We start from the raw sequence: 23,825 nt of genomic DNA on the forward strand, positions 1-23,825 counted from the left end.
CAAAGGCACGACCATTACTCCCTATGATGTATCACACATGATGTATTTAATATGTAAATTCAGAAAATGTTCGTATTGAGATTATGACCTAAAACAATCATACACAAACTATTAGCCCTATTAATTATTACATAGATACATTACATTATAAATAGGATATTATATATGTATACTATTCGTCCCCTATATTACAAATGTGTGCTTCATATCCTGCATACCCCGGCAATATAATACAATAATAATGGTACATGACAAGACTTGGAGTCAGCACCCTCCGACCATTATTATATAGAAAAGACATTCACATACTGGATTAGTCCACAGTTAGTATACATTGAGCGGGAAGTCCCTCTCAGACACTGCTTGTATTGAAGTGTCAGCCACATTGTGGATCAACCCACAGGAATGTTTGGAGTGTCAGACATTTGACGTGATAACATTTTTCCAGTTTACATCATATCCACATTGGGAAGGGGCAGGCGAAAGACAAGGGTATCCTCTTCAGATACTGTCACTGAGCATCGCCAAGTAGTCCATCAAGGACATCTTGCGAATTGCGCAGACAGCAGCGCAGTAATCACATACATAGCATCGTGTATTGAGCTTCGGCGCTGCGCGGCGCGGAGCACTGATAATGTTATTTCACTTAAAGTGAATGTGCCCCATCAAAGATGGCCATCACAGTTTTGCCACTTCTTTTACCAGATAACAGGGCCTTTCCTTTACAAGATTACTAATGATGTGACACTTTTGGGCTGTACTTAGAGAGCTTTACACCTCAGAACAAAAGACAGGTTATTTGACAGTTTGCAGTTTTTCTCAAGGGATTTGCGGTAGTCATGTTGCTTTATCAATTTATAGAGAAAATCGCACAGAGCTCATCATTGTTTACCTGTATACGTCGTGCATTGCATATACATATGTAGATACATTTCATACATTACATGGCGTGTACTACTTTTTAGCCATGGGCTCCTTTAAAGAGGACAAACCTATTGGCTTTTCAAATGTTGCTCATATATGTTTTCCGTCATGGAAATTTGATCAGACACCGGAAGGCTTATTTAGAAATATACCAAATAAATAAGTGCATTCTTAGCAGCAATGCTATCTGAGTTTAATTTTTGGTATTTTTATGTTGAGCCTTATTTTTTCAGTGTTAAATGTAAGTATGTTATTACCATTATTTTTCGTAAAATATTTCCTTCAATGACAACAGGTGTTAGATCTGATAGCTTTAGGATGGTCTCCCCTCAAACCTTTTGCCTGTTTGCCTCATCTTTGCTGATTCTGTTTTGTTGGCCTTAAGAATCTGAGCACTTTACTATTGCTGAGAAGTGCTGAAGTGCATGTGTTCTCTCCCCTTAACATGGTTTGATTGGTACATCCACAATTGGCATATTCAATTTACACTCTCAGCGAGGCATCACAAAGAAGCTACAAGTAAGACTACAGAGAATCCAGAACGCAGCAGCCAGGCTCATCCTGTACATACCCCGCCACAGCCACATCTCTGCCCACCTCAGAGACCTTCACTGGCTCCCGGTCGACAAACGCATCGCTTTCAAGCTACTGACACACACCTAAAAGGTACGGCACCACCTTGGGTCTGGAATACCTCAACCATTGCCTGACCCTCTACACTCCTGCCAGGCAACTTCAATCCTCCCCTTCACCGCCGTCGGCAGAAACAAGAAGAGCACAGCTGGAGGCAGATCTTTCTCTTACCTCGCAGCCCGGACATGGAGCACACTCCACTCAACCTCAGACAGGCTGCCTCACTGAAGCAGTTTAGGAAGGATCTCAAGGCTTGGCTTTTCAAATGATCAACATGCCCGCAACAGCGCCCTGAGACCCCATGGGTGATAGGCCGCGCTTTACAAGTACCTGATTGATTGATTGAATTGACTTATAAGTCCCAAGTAAAGTACAGTACATGTGCTAAGGGCCTGTAAACTAAATACTACTTTTGAGACTGCTGCACTGCTTGTGCTTCCACTCAAGCAGTCCTTCAGCATGTCTCAGGCCTGCCATTGCAGAGCTTGTGGGTGCAGTTTACATTGCCATGTTGACTTGGCATTTAAACCCTCTTGCCAAGCCCTAAACTCCCCTTTTATAGCACATAAGTCACCCCTAAGGTAGGCCCTAATTAGCTCACAGGGCAGGGTGCTATGTAACTAAATGGTAGGATAAATACTTTTGAGTCTTACATGTCCTTGTAGTGAAAACCCTCCAAATTCTTTTTTTACTACTGTGAGGCCTATCCCTCTTGTAGGTTAACAGAGAGGATTACTTATTACATTTAATAAGCTGTTATTCCTAGTTGAGAAGGAGTAGATATGTCATGATTAGTACCTATCGGACTGTAATATTAAATCCTATTTAATAGTAAAGTAGGATTTATTGTTACAGTTTTGAGAAAGCCACTTTTAGAAAGTTGGCATTTTCCTGCTCTTAAGTCCTGTGTGCCTGCAGCCTGTCTCCAATACACATCTGGGCTGGGGTGACAACTGAGATTGTGCATTCCAGCTAGACAGCCACACACAAAGGACTCTTAGCTGTGACTGATGGACCATCAACATCCTAATAGGCCATCCTGGGCAGGATGCAAGGGAGGAGCTGACACACCTGAATATGCAGTGCCCTGCTTCAACACAAAGGGCTGCATACCCCACTGAAGTGAGTCTGGAGCCAGGACAGAAAGAAAGGCCCTCTGTGCACTTCGAAGACCCTTCTTTGAAATCACCCCACTTCAAAGGCACAACTGGGTATAAATATTAAACCTCTGTCCCTACCAACTCAGTACAATGCTGGACCTCTGAAGACCTCTAAAAGGAAGAAGGACTGCTGCGCTGCTACAAAGACTGCCCCTCTGTACTGATGTTCTGGAAGAACGTTTTTTTCTGCTGCCCTGCTGAGGAAGGACTGGACCAATCTAACTTAAACCAAGGGCTTGCTGGCTTGCTTCCTGTTCTTCTGAAGTCTCAGGACCAAAAAAAGACTTCAACTCAACAATCACCTCCACTACCAGGGCTTGCTTGCTGCAAGTCTTGCCCTGCCAAGTAGTGGCAATCCAGTCCTGGACATTTGGAAGTAGGTGCAAAGGGCTGCTATTGCCATAACCCACACACCCGCATCAGAACCAGCACACCTTTGTCTTTGTGTTGGTAAGAAACAGCACATCTTTGTTGTTGCAGGAATCGGACCCCATGCATTTCACACAGAGCTAGCGCATCACAATCAGAGACGCCTCATCTGACCCATCACATCACTGCCACTGCAGGGAGGCGGTCAATGCAACCCCTCAACTGCACAGAGAAACCAGGCACATGAGTTTTGGAGGAGCATCTCGGAACCCGCACTCCGTCTTCAGAACTGAGGCGTCACCCTCGTTGCATGGAGAAAATCAATGCATCACCTTGACTGCGGAATCGACACATTGCTTGGCTGCACTCTGCATCTCGCTGTTGTGACCAGGATCAAGGTACTTTTGTTCAGCTGGCCTTGCGTGGTCTCTGTAGATGGCCCGTGCTCCATCACGGTCAGCCTGAACGATTGACTAGTCCCCAGTCTAGCGCAACCAGACAGTCACAATTGACGCTTTATGCATTTAAGCACTACAATTTCATTTATACCTCAGCTTCTACTTACTGGATTTTCAGTGTTTTGGTCTTTTCTTGTTCAGAAAAATATAGTCTATATTTCCAACCTGGTGTGGAGTTGTTTGTGGTTTTTCACTGTGTTACTGTTTGAAGTGTTGCACAAATACTTTCCACTAGAATTGTGGTCCCTTCTTGGACAGGGTGCATACCTCTCCCAACCAGAAACCCAATTTCTAACTACACACATTATATCAAAAGACAGTTTGATGCCATGCCATAAGCAAGTTGCTGTTTGCAATTTACCAGATACGTAACTGCAAATGAGACATGGTGTAAAGCAGTGGCTCCTAACCTTTTGACTTCTTTGGACCTCCACTTTATCATTACCAGAACCCGGAGACCCCTACTGAATCATTATAGGAATTCGGAGACCTCCCACTTAGTCACTACTGGAAGCCAGGGACCCCGGTCTGAACATTGTTGATGATTTGAACCACAAAACAATACAGAAACAAGCAGCATTCCATCGAACACATATACAAATGATAACACATTGTATTTAATTTGCAAACCACTAAACTAATTTTTTTTTTTTTTTATTTTAATAAGAAGGTTGGAGCTTTTCTAAATTCAATTAAAGCCTCATATTGGCCATACTATATTCTGTTTGATGCACCTATGCTGCTCCCAGAAATCAATCTGAGGATACTGATTTTATTTTTAGCTTCTAATTTCAAAATCCTTGACATTTACTGTATGATTTAAAATGTTCAATTGTACATTCAGCCACTTCATTGATATGCACTTTAGTAATCTGTTATTATTAGTTAATTTTCTAAGCAGTCAGGAATGCCCTTAGGAGGCTTCACGGACCCCCATGGGTCTGCGGACGACAGGTTGAGAACCAACATTTTAATTTGTTTTCAAGCAATGCATGCTGGGTTTTCCCCCAAGCAATTTATCCTGGAGTAAAAAATTTTTAAGAATCCTATGAAATTCTTTGTAACTTTCAAAATGTGTTTTTTTTCCACTGGGGGCTTTTTGTATAGAAGCCCAAAGCTTTACAAGTATTATGAATTCCGTTATATTTTTAGGATCCGTGGCACAGCAGATGTCACTGAGTCTTTTTGTTTCTAATGTTTCTTTACTTAAAGTATATTTTAAATTTTTTCCCATCAAGGACCCTTAACATGCACCGAAGAAAATCATACTTATTTAAATCAGGGGTATAACACAGGCCTAAGCTTGCAGGGGCCACCAATGAATATCTAGGAGATATGGAAGACTCAGGAGCCCCTCTTCAAATTTTGTTAATAATTCTGTGTTATGCCATTGAAATAAATAAGTAAATAAATACATTGAGCCTGTTGTATCACAGTGTTAACCATTCTTTGACTATGGGGAAATGTGTTGATTCTTCGGGACCTAATTACTAAAGCTGTTCATTTCTTGCCTATTGTATTTTTTATTTAAAAGCTAGTGTTAAAACCTGTTAGGACAGAATACAGACAAGCACTGGGAAAGCAAATATGTCTGACATGTAAGTCAATGTGGGGAGACCAATTCAGGGCTTTGACTTCTTTACTGAAGTTGGTGCCAGATAAGAGTGAAAGAAATGGGTGTCATCCAGTGTAAGGCAGGGTTGTGCAGCCCCTGTGGTGATACGGTCAACTAGGAAACTCAATAATAATATGCACATCACCAATCTGCAAAAGATGAAAGATCAATTAGATATATAGACTGCACTGCAATCCAGATTGGTACCCAGGTGCTACAAATATGGCAAGACAAAATTTGTAACCAATAGCCATGTTTTAAGAGTTTTTCTGGAGACATGCTGAGAACCTTCATCACGGGAGGGGGGCCTGGCTACCGGGGAGGCATACACATCACAGGCAGCACTGCAGCCAGGAGGCCCACCCCTTGGCAACACGCCATCAGTGCCCTGAGCCGCTTCAAGGAGGCACGACCTCCCACTGCACAGGTTACACCGAGAACTTTCATCACAGGGGGAACCTGACTACTGGGCAGGCTTACACATCCCAGGCAGCATCACGGGCATGAGGCCCACCCCTTGTCAACACACCATCAACACCCGGAGGCGCTTTAAGGAGGTGCGAATTCCAGCTGCGCAGGATGCTGCCGGGCACGTGCCCAGGTGAAGACCAGATGAAGAGCATGCCCATCTTCGCCCATCATTGACCGGAAGAGCCCAGGTCAGGTCCCATCTCTTTATCTTTCCTCCCTAAACTGTGCTTAGATGTATTGCGGCCTTTAGAGCCTGGGAGTAATCATAATGGGAACGCGCAAGCTGCAGGACTGTAAGGGAGTAACCCCGAAGCCCCAAAAAGAAACAACGATCAACTTGTTTTTAACTCAGTCCATGGGAGTGATTGCAAAAGAAATTGAGTTGGCTGAGAGGAGGCTATCAATGGACCCGGGGGATAGCCCAAGTGATGGTCCAATTGTGGGCCATTCTCTGTTACCAAATTCCCTACTCGATCATATAGCACCACGCTGATAATTTGACTTTTGGAGACCATGATATCCATCCAAGGGAGGTAGTAGTCAGGGAGGATCTTTTTGATGATTCGCTAGTATGGGCCCCCCAGCCCTGGCAGGAAAAAAGGAAGCATCAAGCTAAGCAGTCAGAGATAACAAGCTCCATGGGTAGCAAGATGGGGGCCCTGAGTGGCAACCAAGGACAGACATCGTCCTCTGAGGAGTGGGACAACATACTGGATACATTTAAGCATATTGTTGATCAGTGTTTGGCTCCTGTATTAGAAAGGTTACTCAAAGTAGAGATGTCGATCCTCAGCCTGAACCAACCAGAACCCATAGTGACCACTCAGGGGACCCCTGCATTGGAGGAGAGAAGGTGTGAGGAAATTTGTTCACAGGGGAGGCCATAAGTGAGCCTCTTTTAGGGTGGGGGAATAATTCTACCAACGGAGTCCTGCCAAGTTTTTTACCCAACGCCAAATTCTCCTAACCTCATGCCTCTATGTCATTGATAGGTAATATCAGGTGTTCCCTGTCTCATTATGTTAGGGGGAAATGGTAAGCAAGGAGCAATCTATAGAAGGGGTCTCTAGAAACAGTGATGGCAAGGATGTTCAACATATTCCAGCTAAGAGATTGCCATTTTTTAACCTGACGCCTGAATGCTGTCCACATGCAGTAGTATTAGCAGGAGTTCCCCCTCTTGAGTAATCTCCGGTTGAGACAACTGAAAACTTGCAGAATAAAGTCTGTTACTGGTTGAGCCAAAATGCAAATTTCCACCCTATGGATTTGAGGAATATTTTATTTGTGCAAAGAGTTGATTGGATTGTTCCAAAGACAAGTCTATGGAAGGTGATTGTGTGATGATTAATTGCAGAACACCTGATTTAGCAGGGAGACTGATTTTTACTGGTAGGCAACCATCTCAGATGTGATTGGGTGCAAGGATTTTGCCACAAAGTTTTTCCTATAAGCCTGTGACCCCATTGTTCCCCAGGGGCTTCAATCACCTGGAGCATAGACCGGGGTCATGCCCATCCCTACTATTCCTATCAGGAACAGATTCTCCTATTTGTACAACCTGGGTGAAATTGATTGACAAATCATTACTGCGCCCAAGGGGGCCTTGGTTAGGGTAATTCAGATGTTTGTGGCCCACATGTGGGAAATACCATAAGCACAAGTAGGGAACTTAGGTCCTCATTATGATTTTGGCGGACAGTGTTATTTTGGAGAAAGGTACTGCCAACAGGCTGGTGGTACCTTTCCCCAAAATATGACATTGGCAGTTTGGCTCAAGCCAAACTGCCAATGTACAAATCCGTCCGCCAGGGCGGTAACAGCCGCCGGGCTGGAGACTTTAGTCTCCAGCCAGGCGGCCATCACAATCCCACCCTCGGGATTCTGACCCCGCTTACTGCCATGGTTTTCGTGGCAATCTTACCACCACGAAAACCATGCCTGTAGGCACTATAAGAGCCAGGGAGTTCCTTCCCTGGCACTGATAGGGGTCTCCCCTGCACCCTCTCCAGAGTTCTCGCCCACCCTCCCCCTCCCACTCCCAACCCCCGTCATACACACACCTACACGCACAGACATACACACTCATACACAAATTCATCCATGCATGCATACATTCATACACACACACAGCAAAACACACTGACATACATACAAGCACACACGCATCCACACCACACAACATACACGCACACTCACACCCATTCCTACACACACGCATTCCACATGCCTCACACCCGCATGCACGCACACACAGAACAGCCACACACACCCCCAAACACAGCCTCTCCACCCCCCTCCACTGTCGGAGAACCTGACTTACCTGCTTGCCTGTCATGATATGGTTAGCAGCGTTCTACTGGTGTGGCGCTGCTGCTGGCAGCAGTGCCACCTTACCGCCATCCACCGCCATGACCATAGCCGGAATTCCACCAGCCTTCTGTTGGAATTCCGGCTACGGTCATAATATGGCAGACGGTAGGTAGCCACAGAGATGGTCTTATGGAGGCCATCACCGTGGCGGAAGGCGGCATTTACCGCCTAGGTCATAATGAGGGCCTTAGTTTCTTGTTGTGGAATTGTGCAGGCCTTGAGATCAAAATCTTTGACCCTCAGTGGGTTATGTTTATTTCCCAGTATGATATTATACTACTCCAAGAAATGTGGGTACAGGAGTTGTTCTCCGTGGAGGGTTTTGAGACGTATGTTATTCCAGCAACTCCCTCACTAGGCTTGCGAGCTAATGGAGGCTTGGCTTTATTATTCAGAGTATCCGTTCAGCTGCGAGATGTACTGATTCCTCTTAGGCATGGTGGAATACAGATATTATGGGTCGTGGCTTCCTCAGATTGTAATTTTTTTTATTGTACATTTTTATAACTCAGCATGTCACACAGGATGTCAGATTAGGATCTTATTTCAAGCTCTAATTGATTCTGGAGGAAAGGGCTACCGAAAGGCTGGGCTGTTTAAGTGTTTTTTAGGGGGGATTTTAATGGTAAGATAGCTACGGTTCCTACGGATGTAGATCCCCTTCCTATAGAAGAAGTTTTATCGTTTGGGGAGCTTGCTGACCCTAGAGTTAACCTGCTAATTACTGAACTGAGGCTGGCTGGTTTTTGTAACATGCTGGAGGGAGTGGCAAGCTGTGATCTATGTAAACCCACATTTGTAGGGTGGGGAAAGAGGACTGTAATTGATAAAAAAATTATCTCCAGCAGTTTTGCAGATCTTTTTATTAAAAGGCAGGTTCATGGCCAATTGCAAAGTGATCATAATGCCATAGAAGCTAGAATGGCTCCAGGTGTGACTGGGTGACCCCAAAGGATCTGGGTAGGAGGCTTAGTTGGCAGAAAATTCTGATTCCCACTTTACTGATAGAGGTTGTTAAGAGATGCTGGAATGTGCTTTTTAGCTCCCTCATATGATATGAGGCCCCACCATGTGTCATTTTGGCATACTTTCAGCTTTTGAACAGTACCCTTAGATCCATTATGTTGGCACTTGCATAAAGCCCTTAAGGATGAGCCAAGGGACCCCCAATCTATTAGTGCAGCTAGAGCTGCTTATAAAAAAGCATTAAAGAAAAGGAAGCAATGCCTCAAAGATGAGAGGTGGGAGCACTTAGTGGGTGCATGTAAGCCTGGGGATGCAAGGACCTTTTGGAATACCGGGAATGGCAAGCCTGCTTATCAAGTTTCCCCAGCCAGTGTAGGGACTACCATATCCGTCCAAAAATGGGTTGTGCACTTTGGGCGGCTTTACTCTTTTGATGCAGAACACTCAGTGGAGGTGGACGAACCAGTTTCCTTAACCTTTGGGTCTAAGTTTTAAGTTGGAAGAGGTTGAGTGTTAAATTATGGTAAGCCCCTCTTACAAAGTCCCTGGCCCTGACGGTGTTCCAAAGGATTTATACATAGACATTGTTATCATGTGAGCCCCATTATTGACTAATTTACTCAATGCTGCTATGCAAACTGGTATCCCTAATTCCTGGAAGTCGGCAGCATTAGTGCCTGATTTCAAAAAAGGCTGTGGGCAAGATCTAGTTTGTTATTGCCCAATTTCTTTGCTGCTGGATTCCACTGTCAAGATAGTGCGGCATATTGTTCTTCTTCGTATTGAAGAATGGATTCAAGGACATAATATTATTTGCCTGGCTAAGTTTGGATTCAGAGAGGGTATGGGGACAATGGAACAGTGTCTTAACCTCAATCTACTGGTGGGCAAATATGTGGTGGCCAAGAAGGGAGCTGTATATCTGGCTTTTATGGACCTCAGCTGTGCCTTCAAAAGGGTTAATCTATCAAAGCTATGGTCAATCATGGAAGGCCTTGGAAGGCCTTGGGATGCCCCAACCATTGGTAATCTTTCTCCGGGCCCTACATCTTGATGATTTGCTCAGATAGCTGAGAGTAAACCTGTCTTATCGCTGTTGCAGATCTACAAGATGAAGTGTTTACCTGTACTATTATATGACATAGGAATTTGGGGGTATTCAAATTGTAAGTCTATTCAACGCAAAGAAAATCTTTTTTGCAGAAAGTTATTAGGGGTGGATCCTGCCAGCCTGAGTTTGTTTAAGCATGAGGAGTTGGGGTTTGGACTTTGCAGAAGATTATGTAAAAATTACCCCGACGTTGTTGTGGATAACTGTTTGGAGTGGGAAGTGCTTTTAACAGGGAAGTTATTGAGGATTGCCTAGTTTGTGATTTAGGCTACAAAATACTTTAGCTTAATTATATTAGATTAACAGCCCTATCATTGGGTCACCCTGAACTATTTTATACTCCAGAATCAATAAAACAGGCAGACAGAAAGAATGTGAAGGAGTTGTTACTTATGCAGTTTGGTGAATGTAGAGATAACTTGGCCCTGGGTAGCCACTCAGCCAGGGCTTTGATGATTTTAAATACCACTCCTGTATTGGAATCTGATTGTTCCTTTGTCAGAAATCCATGGGGAAGAGTTATTCTTACTAGGTTTAGATAAGGTTCACTCCGATGTAACCTATGTTTTCCGCCTGGGCAATATGAGCCCTCTGCGAATAAGATTTGACCTTGTGATAATGTTTCACCCCAGACTTTAGAACATTCGGTCCTGTTTTGTAGTTTTTACCACCCATTTAGAAGAAGATTTCTCCTGCCTGTTCTTAAAGCCAAAGGATTTTATCAATATCAACCTGCTTTTACATATTTACAAATGTTGAATGAACCCATTGTTGCATTGGCAGTCTCTAATTTTTTAAAGAGTGCATTACGCTACAATAAGATTAAGAATGATGGGCCTTAAAATTCTTGAGATCTTTTAAACAATATATTGTATATCTGTTTAGAATTCATGGCACTGGCTTAACAATGCGTTTAATGCCTGTGGCTCTTTTTCTTAATGGATCTTAACAGTTGTGGTTATTTATGATATGATTAGTGAAGTTTGTGATTTTTGTGTGATTTTATGATTATTTTATAATCAAAATAAACGTATAATTCAATTCAATTCAAGTTTTTTTCTGAAAAGATCTAGCAATGGGGAGCTACACAAGGAATGGGGAAGATTGTTTCAACATTTGGCAGACAAAAAGGAAAGTGAATGGCCTCCCACTTAGCTGTGCTTCATGCAAGGTGCTGAATGTGAGGCTGTTTCTCCTGACATACATTTTTCCTACTTGAACCCCAAGGGGACAGACTGGAAGTCCTGAACAAAAAACAACTGATATGATCTTCCACTTCATATGGTGGACAAACACTTCTAGTGCATCATGGACATTGAATTTTTGTTTTTCAATAACGATCTGTTTAAAAAAGGATTCATGCCTTTAATGTAGACACAGACATCCCCACCAAGCAGACAGAGATGTCTAATGCGGGTGGGATATTCTTTACCAGGGGAGCGAGGCTATAGCCTCCGTTGACCTAGTGGGCCAACAGACCATCGGGCAGACTCTAAATGACTCAGAAAGTTTTCATAGTTGGTGGATAGGAACAAAATAGAAACCTGCCCCTTTTTTTCAAACTTACTGTATCAAGTGCTATTACTCCAAGGTTGAGTGAAGCAAGCAGTACTTCGGGCTTTCTAATGACCCACTTTTAATACCTTTCATGAGAAAAGTGATTCCATTTGCTTTTCACAGCTCCCAGATCCTAGTCAATCTTTAAAATGAAAATGCTTGAACCAGAACCTTAAACACAAGTTAAATGCAAAGATGAAGAATGTAGCAATTGCATAATCCTAAATTGAAAATGATCTCCTTTATTTGTAGTGAAAAAGTTACAAACAGCCTGTAGAAAGTATTGCTCTCATTTTGGAATTGAAGTTTAATTGGTTGACTTGATTTGTGGTAATTTATCTAAAGTCTGTTAGATATAGCCAAGCCATATAGCATGGCAAAGTGTGGTGTTTCAGTTCATTGATGTATCTTATGCAGAGATCAGTGCTTGAACCTATAGTTGCAGATTTGATTTCTGCCTGCATCCACCTAGTCTCCATTAAGTGTGTTTATTGAGTAGGATTGCAACAACATTTAGTTGAATTTAATCTCTTCAAATAAATTTATCATGATATGCATCATGTGAGAACTGCTTCTTTTTGCATGGTCACCCCTGTTTTTTGATGACTGGAATTGCTGGTTTTTAAAATCTGCTAACTGGGGCACTTCTGTCAAGTTCCATGGTATGTACTCTGACATCTAATACACCAGTGGTGTGGAAGGTTAAATGTCACCTATGGGCTGCAGCATTTAATGTGCCATCTTCTAGATTGACAAAGAAAAAATGGATTTAGGCCTATGTGTATCCTAATTCAATGCAGCTTTTAAACATGCAGGAAGATCTGTAAAATAATTATTTTTGGCATAAAAGCAACCTACTTGTAAATATTTAATCAGTCGCTCCTAAGTATATCACCAAGCAGAGTGCCTAGTATTTAAGAATTTTCATGTTGACATGTACCTACAGAGACTAACTGCCACCAAAATGTATTTTCACTGCTAGGGCTGTAGCTGTCCCATGAGAAGCATTAAAGTTCAGAAAAAACAATGTCTGCTAACTTTGGGTTGGGATAGACTACAGAGCCGATTACAGCATCATTTCGAATATTTATAAAAAATCCAATGTATTAGTGAAGTCAGATTTATTAAACATGTTTAGAAAACACACACAGATATTAGCCAACAGATGAATCCTGTCAGTTCTTCCTCTTAATAAGATGTGAAAACTCCTCTCAGAGCGGGAACAAATGCTTATGGCTTTTGACAGGAAGATCTAGGAGTGACAAATGTGACTTCTCTCAGAACAGGATGGACAGCTGGGATCGATCCAGGAAAACTTTATTAGCTTGAATAGGGCCAGTGTGAGACCTGTCCATTCAAAGTTAAGTGAAAAGGGAGATCTGAGGAAGGGAGGCCATCTGTCAAGAGCGTGGCACCAGGCTGGTACGAAAGGGAGCTGGTCCTAAAATCAGTTTGGTATAGCTGTGGAGGAGGAGGCCTCTCATTTCCTTAAACACACCGCTAGATGCAAACCAGGCTACTTTAAGGGGCCAAAATATTCTGCCATGTTGGATTTACTTCAAAATAGTGCACTATGGGATAGTTTACAGTATGGCAAACAGAAGATTGTGTGAAAGTGGGAAGGGATGCTCTTGGGAACCTTTCCCTCTTTGGTTAAGCAATGTCCATGAGTCAACCCACCCACTGGCTATTAAATTCTCCCAAAGTGGCATCAAACTTCAAATCATCAGGATACTTTCTGCATGTGTGGATAAACAAAAGAGGCCTGGATATGCTCTTTGAGAACTGTGTGGAGACCTCAACGGCTGGGCCTGTTCCCACGTGTACTCCAGTAGTTAGTAAGATGACTTCCTGTTTGGTAGAATGGAAGAAGCAAGCTGAATGAGGCTATTTCATTAGGTACCCAGCCAAACAGTAGTGACAGGGCCTGAAATGCACCCTTCTGGAGTGAATCCTGGCCTCTAAGTGCTGTCTTTGGGGTCCTGAGGGCCTTTGAGGTGCTTCTGAAACTCTGAAAAGTTGGGACTTGGAAAATGTTTTAGGCTTCCCCTTTCTAGGATTTTGAGCTACACTAAAAAGACTCAGTCTAAAGGTTGAAATCTTGATAGGCAAAGGCAAAAAGTATTGCCCAATGTGAGGACTTTGGCTGCTGAATAATTTGAATTTCTCCTCCCACTCACAGCAAGACCAATGGCTTCAGCTGAACCTCATCAAGGGGCTATCCTGCTTAGAGAAGACGTGGGCAGACACAGCCTGTAACCTTGTCACGCTGCATGATTTTGATGTCAGAAGGGAAAATCCTTGACTAGAACGAATCCACTTAGTATATTTGACCTGTGATCCATCGCAGCCAGACTGAAATTGTGCCTAGTTCTTGGTCAGCTGTGAACAGTGACTACTGATTAGAGCTTTAATTTCTCTTGGCATCTTTTGCCTTAACACTTTGAAAATGCATATATCTAGTTCTCCTTAATATATTTGTGACACTGTGGTGTCATTTTGCTCATTAAATATTTGTCAATTTCTATTGTGGGGTGTTTTGACTTTTTATCCTTTTGCTATTGCTAAATGCTTTACATATTTTCTTAAGTCAAGATAGTCAACTTCATGCCAAAGCTACCATGGGGTTAAGCCCAGTTTTAAATGAGTGAAACTGTGTTTTGCCCTGAGAAATTTGTGGTCCTATTCATTCTGGTGCAAAGACATCCACCCAAATTAATGACCCACATTTTGGCAAATCGTTCATATCAGTCTCCAACATTTTCTATCTTGAATATGGTCATAAGTCCTTTTTTACTCTTCTCTTTTATGTCACTTTTCTTCAGCAGTAGTTCTTCCTTAGTGTGGAACGACTTTTAGTTCTTTGTCCAAAAAGCGGTACAATGGACAGGGTGCACATATTTATTTGCATAAAACCAGGGTCATTTGCAAACATCCTGATTATACTTCTACTTCCAAGACTTTTACTCTCTAGCAAGCATGCCCAACAAATGTTAATGGATACTCTAATGGCAGCTGCAGTACAGATAACTACCAAAAATATTTTACAATTGTTTGGGGTTTAGCCTAATATGCTGGGAAAAGAGTGTCCAAAGGAATCCTGCAAACATCTGATTACTGCTCTTCTGGTTCATATTGCTTCAGTATTCCACGTTGTTAGTGGAATGACCGCCATTCTACACAACAAGCCATGTCAGCATCCTTGCTCATTTATTTCTTTTGCTAGGTAGTTTCTTGGTAAACATGACACAATCAAACTTGTCCAAACGGAGTAAATGCTTCAAATGCTGATACCACATATTTGCAAGTGAATTGTTGAGCTGTATGTGAACTATTAGACTCCACTCTATTTCTTTAGTTTGGTTGTTGACTAGAGGTTTGGTTAAATGTAACCTTACTCCTCAGATTTTACTTATATGAGCATCCTGGGTAGTGCCTTTGAATGCCCCCAAAGGCATTACTTCTGCTTGCTTCTTTATCAGCCTTCTCCCTGGTCAATTTGAGGACACCAATTGTTTAGTCTCACATATTTCCCATTGAGGTTTTGTCTAAACAGAGAATGTGTTTGTAAATTCAAAGATAGGATTTCCACCCACACATTCCATTTAATCTCACAGTTCAACAAGCAATGGCAAAGTCAATAGGCTGCACCCTTATATTTGGGGTGACAAGCTGTGGGCTTCACCACTGTCGGTTTGTAAAACATTGAAACAAAAAAGCAAAAGAAAAAAAAACAGAATACCGGAAGGACAACATACACAACTCCTAAGGTATCTGCAAGCAGAACACTGAATTCAATATTTTCAATTTTAATAAATGGCATGGTTTATTTTCAAAATACTTTTCATATGGAAACGGGCCAGAATTTAAAGGTGGTAGCTACCTGAAAAAGCAGCCATCAGCAGCTGTGAATAAGGAAGTGTCAGAAGTTAAAGCAAAGCACTTGCTAAAGCCTAATAAACTTTCACACAAGAATGGTGCTCTTCAGCAGTCAGGAGGAGATTTATGTGCTTCTGGGAGAAAGGGCATGTCTAGCCTAGGTGACTGCAGCAGTCTGTACCTCCCAAGTGCCACAAAAGCTTTATTTGCGTGCCAGGGCCTGGACTTTCATTCAACATGTGGGACATGGGAGCTAAAGATAAACAGCCTAAAAGGTTTGCTCTTAAGTCAAACTACAGCAAAAGTATCGTTGTTGCTCTGCCTTTATTGAGAATCTGGAAAAATAAATAAAGGAGAATGCGGGCAGGGATGTGAGGGAGAATGAACACACATGAAGAGAACAAGGCAATACATTCCCTCCATTACAGTGCTCACAGAAAAACAAAAATGAATTATCTGATATGAGCCAAGGGAGGATACATGCCATCCAATCAGAATGGTAATGGTATGCTCTAGGTCAGTTACAAACACAAGAGAAGGAAGGAAATCCATCAAATATAAAGCAAGCAAATGAGATTGACAAGAAAGCCATGGGCTGGCTGTAATTCCACTGTAAATTTTGATGTGGTCCACAAGATGTCTTTTGCATAATGGACATCTAAGAATTGTCTGTAGGCAAGGTCAATAAAGGAACAACCAGAAAGTAATTAATCCAGTTTATTCAGCTCAAATGTCTCAACTTCTATGACAATAAAACAGATGTGTTTTTGAATAGGGTTGCCCAAAATTGCTGGGTGCTGATATATCTGTCCCTTTATAAAATTACGTTCATCTACTGCTATTATGACTCTAAGAAGTAGTTATCAATGTCATGTCACGCAGAACCTCTGCTATTCATTAAAAGATAACTTAAGTCCTAATACTTATGTAGAGGGGAATGCACAGGGAAATTATTTTAATGTGCTACTAAGCAGGCCACAATGGCCAAATTATTATTCAAAATAATTAACTAAGGACAAAAGAGGACATCAGCGTCAATCAAACCATTCTGAAATGGGAATTCAGATGAAACCTGAAATAAATGCTTGATTTTCCAGGAGAAATAAGGTCAAAATTATCCTACTCCACACATATTATATGTCATTAACTATGCTGATATTCACAGTAAAATTCCATGCACTTTAATGTGGCTTAAACCTCAATCGATGAGACTATTATAACACTGTTTTCGTAATTTCTGAGAAACTACTGTATGGGGCATTTATTATTAAAGACAACTCTTTCTGAATAGTCAGTGCCATTTGTGCTGCACATGCATAGTATCAAATGGTGTCATTTACTTTTTTGGATCATGAATACCAGCTGATCCATTATCATCAATTCTAGCTATGCTGTGAGATTGAATGAAATATTCTATTTTCTTAGCTCAAGTTTACTCTGTTGAAGTTCTTGAATTATTTTTAGGTTCCAATGCAGTACTCAACATTTAGTAAGATTTTACTTAAATAGTATGTGATTTGCCTTATTTTCTTCTGATAGCAACAGGCAATTGGTACTGTATGGGTGTACAGCATGCTTGGTCCAGCTCAATTCGTATTTATTCCCAAGGCACTCAGAAACAGCTTCATTAGTAACACCTTTAATGATCTCTCCAGACAGCACTTTTTGGTTCCTTCAGGAACTAAATAAACCAATCACCCCTCTTAAATTCAACCTTTGTTTGCACTTGCTCTACCTCAGTGTCTGTTAAACTTTGATATCCAGTTGTAGAATAACACCATCAAGATTCTATTCATATTGGGGGCGTGGCCAGTAGCAGGCTAGGGTGGATACACCTCATTGAGCTCCCGGCCACCAAGCTACAATCCCTCAATCCCTGCAGGCCTTGACATCAAGCAGCCTGCAAAGACCCAAAATAGATGGACTGGCAGTCCTGTAAAGCTGTGATTTCCAGAGACAACAGGAGCCGACTAAAAAATAAAGAACATCCTGAGCACCAGTGGTACAGGTGCCTTGCAGTGAACACAAGATGGTGCTACAGTTGAAAGTTGGCACAAATATGGCAGGCAGGGCACCCAATTTAGACTGTATTGGTGACAGTGGTGCAGGCTTCTGCTCCCATGTTTTTAGCAACACAGGGCTCTAGAAGGTAACTGGGGCCCTAGGACACTGTTCACCTCGCAGCAGTTACAAGGTGACAGCCCCCACTGGAGAGTGGAGGAGCCTGCACGATTTACCATGGGTAATATGGGAGAGGCACCTGATACAGCCTGTAAAAAGGGCTCCCTGCTCTGATATTAACCCCAGAGAGTGTGGGGAACCAGAGCTCTGAAAGGAGTATGTGGGGTTCATAAGGTGAGGCTGACAGAACCCTGCTTATTTCAGACCTGGGCAGGAAGAGGGGGCTTCCTGAGGAGCAACAGTGCCCATATAGTGATGGCAGTGCCCTGGATGGAGTGTCTGGAGCCCAGTGAGGGGTCTGTGTGGCTGACAGAGCCCTACCCATAAACTGCTTTCACCTGGGCAGATGAAGTTCCTTGAGGGGCAGTAGTAGCTACAAGGAGAGAGCAGTGGAAAGTGCATGCACCCCACCTGAAGCAGAAGAATGAACCACCGATCCCCGTTGGGAGCACAACAGAGTTCACTTAGGTGCACCGTAGAAAGAGGGAAGATCAATGCTGCCTCCACTCAGTAGGGCCAGGGGGAGAGCTTATGGTCCTTGGAGCCCAGGAAAATAGTAGCTATTAGACCATGGGGTGCTGGAGCTCACTAGGACAGAAGTTGTGACAGGTCTTTCAACTCTTGTGGTGAGAGAAGCAGTACATTTGTGGCAAAGGAGGTCCTGATCAACTACTAAATAGCAAGGTATGGGTATGCCCTCACAGAGGGCTGACTCTTGCGACAATCTAAATTGATGACAGAGAGGTAGAAGTCCACATCTGAGATGAACTCTAATCCTGAACTACAGAGGTACAATATCATGGTCATCAGTCTTTGATGGACAAAATAGGCTGAAATGGGGATACAAAGGACACAGATGGGGCCCAATTGAGCTATGATGTGACACCACTGCATACAGAGTTTACTGGTGACGCATTGATGACACCAGGAACAGCGCTGCAGACTTTGAACTCTGACTATAAGTTGCCTCAAATATTAGAAGACATCACTGCTTCTACTAAAATACTTGACACATAGACTTATAAGGTGACCATAGATCTAAATATAGCGCATTCGAATCATTGCAAATTAGCTGACACATTAAAATGAAACAAATAAGAAACTTAACTGGAAGACTCAGCACATTATACAAAAGAGCAGATGTCACAAAAAAGTTGGAATAGGAGGGACAACATCCATGTAGTTGACCTACCTGAGAAAATAGAGGGAACTGTTATGATTGCCTTATTGGATTAGTAAATTGGATGAATACTGAGGTAGAAAGGTCTTTACTTTGGAGAGGGCACACTGGAGCCAGCCACCGGGGTCACAGCCTCACCCAGTGGTTGCTAGACCTTTGCATTACAAGGACTGTAACCAGATTCTGCAGAGCACCTGGACTGTGGACCGTTTTTATGCTGAAAATAGTACTGTTACAATCTTCCCAGACTATACAATGGCAGTATAGAGGAAGCAAATTTCCTTTATGGAAGTCAAAAGGCCTGTAAGAGAGGAAGGATTGCAGTACATGCTATTATTTCCAGCACATCTTAAAAGTGATGATCAATGAGCAAGCCTTTTTCTTTGACCTGGGAATGGTTGGAGAAATGCACTGTAGGTAAAGGTGGCCCTCAGTGGCAAACACCACCCTCCATAAAAAACAAACTGCAAAGAAAGCTAAACACCACAGGTCCGCAGAGCCCTTCCAGGAAACAAGCCTCACAAGAAAAGGCCAATAAATGCATTACTGCTAGTGGTTCCGCAGCACTCATTGTGCCACCCACTAAAGCTGTTTTTAATACATGTATCATGCCTGTTATTTCAGTCAGTACTTCAGTTTTAAACTGCCATTTCAACTTAGCAAAATAAACCTTTTACCAATCCTACACCATTCTTTTTTATAGTGGAATAAATCATAGTGACTCAATTGATTACATTTCATCATTTATACATACATATAGATTAAAACATATTGCACATACAACAGCAGTCAAAATTCTTATAATTCATCCATGCCTGTGTACCCTCTAAGTATACATACTGCACACACCCATGATAAATAAACCTAACATTTTATTATGTCTATATCTATTGAAATTGGTAGTCTAATCCATTTTATGCATTTTAAACAAGACTGTCCCAAAGAGCCAAGAGCTTCCTCTGTGAGCCAGATCTTAATGCGTATATACTTTCATATTCTTTGACTTTCACCATTTTTATTTTCTGCTTCTCAAACATGTGTATTTGCACTGTTTTACAATTCTGCAATAGTAAATACTGTGCTTCAAGAGGTTCTAGAAACAGCTTCTTTTTATTGCTTGAACCTAGCCCAGTCTTCAAAGGCTAACCTAATAAAATGAATTGTGGATCTTGTGGCAGATCTATATCTAGTGTAGTCCAGCAGTAAACCAGAATTGATACACAGCAAGCAGACAACTTCGAACATTGCCGTAGCATACTCTCCCAGTTACCATTCACCTGTAACAAACCTCTAAAACAGGTTGCTGAAATACATCTGTACAGCAACCACTTGCCATAAACATAAAATTGCATTAGATGAAAATATGCCCTTTTAAGAATGAAGAAATTATAATGATTTATATTTTTCCATATCTTTGTTGAGATACTCAGATTTTTAGACGTCTGCCAGTTTTACTTAATCTTCGGAGAACATCTCTCTTCTTGATTTCAGCAAGCCTATTCTTCCAAAAAGGTATTGATCTTATTGAGCTGTTTATAAATGTCTCTAAAACATTCTCAACTAGTTCTGATCTTGCCATCACTGCTTTTGGATCTATGTTAATTGAAAAGCTTGCTATTCAATTAAACTGCCAGAGCATAGCTGATTTAATAAATCTAATATACCACCCAGTATTTACCTATATTTTCTACGTGTCCCTATTCAACAAAATATGCCAAGTGAGAATAGCCATTCATTTTCCAGCCTTGTTCTATGGTCTTTTCTAGAAGTCCTTGTTGCTCTAAAAAATTATTCTAATTGAGTGGACACATGAAGATTAGGCATGGCATTATATCTGGACATGTTTTCTTATCTTTTTAAAGTCTACAACAGTGTTTTATAAATTTCAATTTCAATTTCAGCTTTATTTCGGCACAAAATACCACAAAAGCGTGCAAACAAAATTAAATGCATTTCTAAAAAAAAAAAAAAAATAAACACTTTAAGAAAATCAATAAAATCAAACCCTTCATAATAGTAAAAAGTAAAATCCAAGACTCCCGAAAGGCCATATTTTACAAATAAACAAATTGTCAATATAAATATTGTAAAAATAAGCAAAGTGTCAATATAAATATTATGAAAATACACAATACACATCACCATAAAAATGTTACTACATAACTATAATTACAGATCTTTGTACAAAAGGCAATGAGGATTGTTATCTCACTGTTGGTTACAATAACTACTTCTAGGAGATGAATTCACTTAGTCACTAGAGCTATGCGTGTGCATGAATGGTATCCATTATGAAACATAGAATGTATACTTTTGTAGTTAGACGTTTACCTCTGACATACCAAATTGCCTCTGAAAACCTTGCCAACAGGCATACCACCATCACATGTGAACTTGTTTTACAGATTCTAAGGGCCGAGTGGCAATCCCTAATGCCCAGCGATTCACATAATGGCCTAATCCAACAAGTCCTCTGTTTTTTATACGCCTGGCAAAAAAATAAAACATGCGCAACACTCTCTCTGGTCATACATCCCACTAGACAAAGATCAGTTGGATTTTCCATCTTGATGTGAAAGCCCATAATGGTAATGATCCAAGTCTAAGTCTGATATAAAGTGCACGTGCTAAAGGTGAAGTTATTATATCTAAATAATGCTCAAACTCATAATGGCACTTAGTTAATAGAAAATTATCTGTCAGACTGGAAGATGGAACTAGTGCCATCTCTTCTGCTTGCCGGCTTGTCCAGTAAGCATCCTTCAGAATCTGATTAGCTTCTTTGGAAGATGGATAGGATTGGACCAATACAGGCCTAGACCAAGTTTATAAAAGATTATTTTTATATATTTACACCACGGGACTTTCTCTATATGGGGGGTTGCTAGCACTGCTCTAAGCCAGACTCTATACAGGTCTAAAGTATCTATAGACCATAATCTAATCCAGTATTGGAGTGGCCTTAGAGCAGCTATTTTTGCTATGGAGTGTAAGTTTAAGTCCTTTCGGATGGGCAAAGTGGGAGAGCTCGAAGGAACTTTTAAAAAAGCTTTTAAACACAAGTTTTCTGCACTCTCCAAATTTTGCAAATTGCAATACCCCTAACTCTGCACCATAGGTGGCTCCTCCTCTAAACTGACTTTTATAAATTTCCATTTCTGGTGTGATGGAATATCTGGGTGATCTAGCAGCAAATCTCAGTATACCACCTGCCTTTTGTTTCAATGACATAATACACTTTAGCAGATGGGCAGGCTATTTGTGTGAATCCTCCATCCTAGTTCCTAGATAGTCAAAATCCGCTACTCTTTCTAGAATTTTCCCATCAAGCATTATCGTTTTCCTCATCCTACGATTTATGTCCCCAAACACCATATATTTGGTCTTGGATGCATTCATTTGAGGCCATGATCCCTGCAGAACCCCCCAAAAAATTTCAAGAAGCCTTTCTAATCCTGTAGCTGTTTGTGAAAGCAGTAAGGTGTCATCCGCAAACAAGAGACATGGTGTCGTCACTCCATCCAATTTCGGAGCATCGTTTTCACAATCAAACAGATGGAGAATGCATGCATTTATAAAAAGTAGAAAAAGTGTGGGGGCCAATACACAACCGTCTCACACCTTTCTGTAAAGGTAGTTCCTCTGTGAGTTCACAATCTATTCCCCATCTTATTCTAGCATAGCTTCCAGTATATAAATCTTGAATCATTTTTAGCAGGGGTTCTGGAACTCCGATCTTGTCCATAATTTCCCATAATTTGTCTGGGGGGACCAGGTCAAAAGCGGACTTAAGTTCCACAAAAGTGACAAAAAGTCTCTCTGCCTCCAAATCAAGAAGTTTCCATTTTATTGTTAGAAAACAAAAAATCTGATCTATTGTGCTTGTTTTCTGCCTAAATCCTGCCTGCAGATGGCTTAGGACGTTGTTGTCCTTTATCCAATCCCTAAGCCTACCCAGAACTTGATAGGAAAAGATCTTTTGTAGGTTGTCTAAGAGGCTTATTTGTCTATAATTACCTGTGATTGGCCTGTCCCCTTTTTTACGAATTGGGACAATTATCGCACCTCTCCATGTTCGGGGAAGTTGGGACCCCTCCAAAATAGCATTGGAAATGCTATTAATAGAGGGACACCAAAATGTAAGGTCAAATTTAAACATATCGCATGGAATTCCATCTAAACCTGGCGCCTTTCCTGATTTTTGTGCAAAAATTTCTGTCTCTGTTTCCCTTAGGGTAAATGGTGTGAGCGTGCCTATATCCAATATATCTGTCTCTAGTAGGCTCTCATTACATACAGAAGGGACCATTTCCTGTCTGTAAAGATCTAGAAAGTATTGCATCACATTTTCAGCAGAGATATTGCAATCAGGTCTAGGATTTTCATTACGTCTCCTCTTCCCAATTGGACTTGCAGATCTTTGTGATATGCCATACTCGCCATTTACCTCGAATTACCTTCTCTCTATTATTTGCCCTTACTGCCTCCAAGAGTCTGCTCTTGGCCTGCCTACACTCTTTATTGAACCATCTACAATTGTTCCCCGTGCACTGTTTTTCCCCTTGCAAACCCTGGAGAATAAATCACTCAAAGAGGAGAAAAACATGGAATGTTTAGCCATAAACTGCTTAGGTGAACATATAGACGGTACAAGCACAGTTGAGTACTTGAGGGTTAAATCATGCATTTTGGCCATTAACCCACTGGATTTTGCGAATGTCTCCTATTTTATGGAGCGTTTGTTGTTTGCCACTATAATAGGGAGCATGCCGTCACATTCACACTGAGTATTAGCTTTGGTTGAGAGCCACCTCTCACATGGTACTAAAATGGGTGAATGGTCACTACTGCATTGTTCCTCCACCTTAAGATCTTTAAATTCATGCCAGATCCTAACATCGATAAGCACAAAATCGATGGGGCTGTTATAACTCACTCTGAAAAAGGT

General features: G+C 41.6%; 1 protein-coding gene across 1 annotated transcript in view; it reads left to right on the top strand.

Moving 5' to 3' along the window:
- STK32B (serine/threonine kinase 32B) overlaps positions 1–23,825 on the top strand; it is a 1,635,948-nt gene that overhangs the window by 240,066 nt on the left and 1,372,057 nt on the right. The gene's annotated exons all lie outside the window — the stretch shown is intronic.

The sequence above is a fragment of the Pleurodeles waltl genome, chromosome 1_2 (genome assembly GCF_031143425.1).
Source record: "Pleurodeles waltl isolate 20211129_DDA chromosome 1_2, aPleWal1.hap1.20221129, whole genome shotgun sequence".
Lineage (NCBI taxonomy): Eukaryota > Metazoa > Chordata > Amphibia > Caudata > Salamandridae > Pleurodeles > Pleurodeles waltl.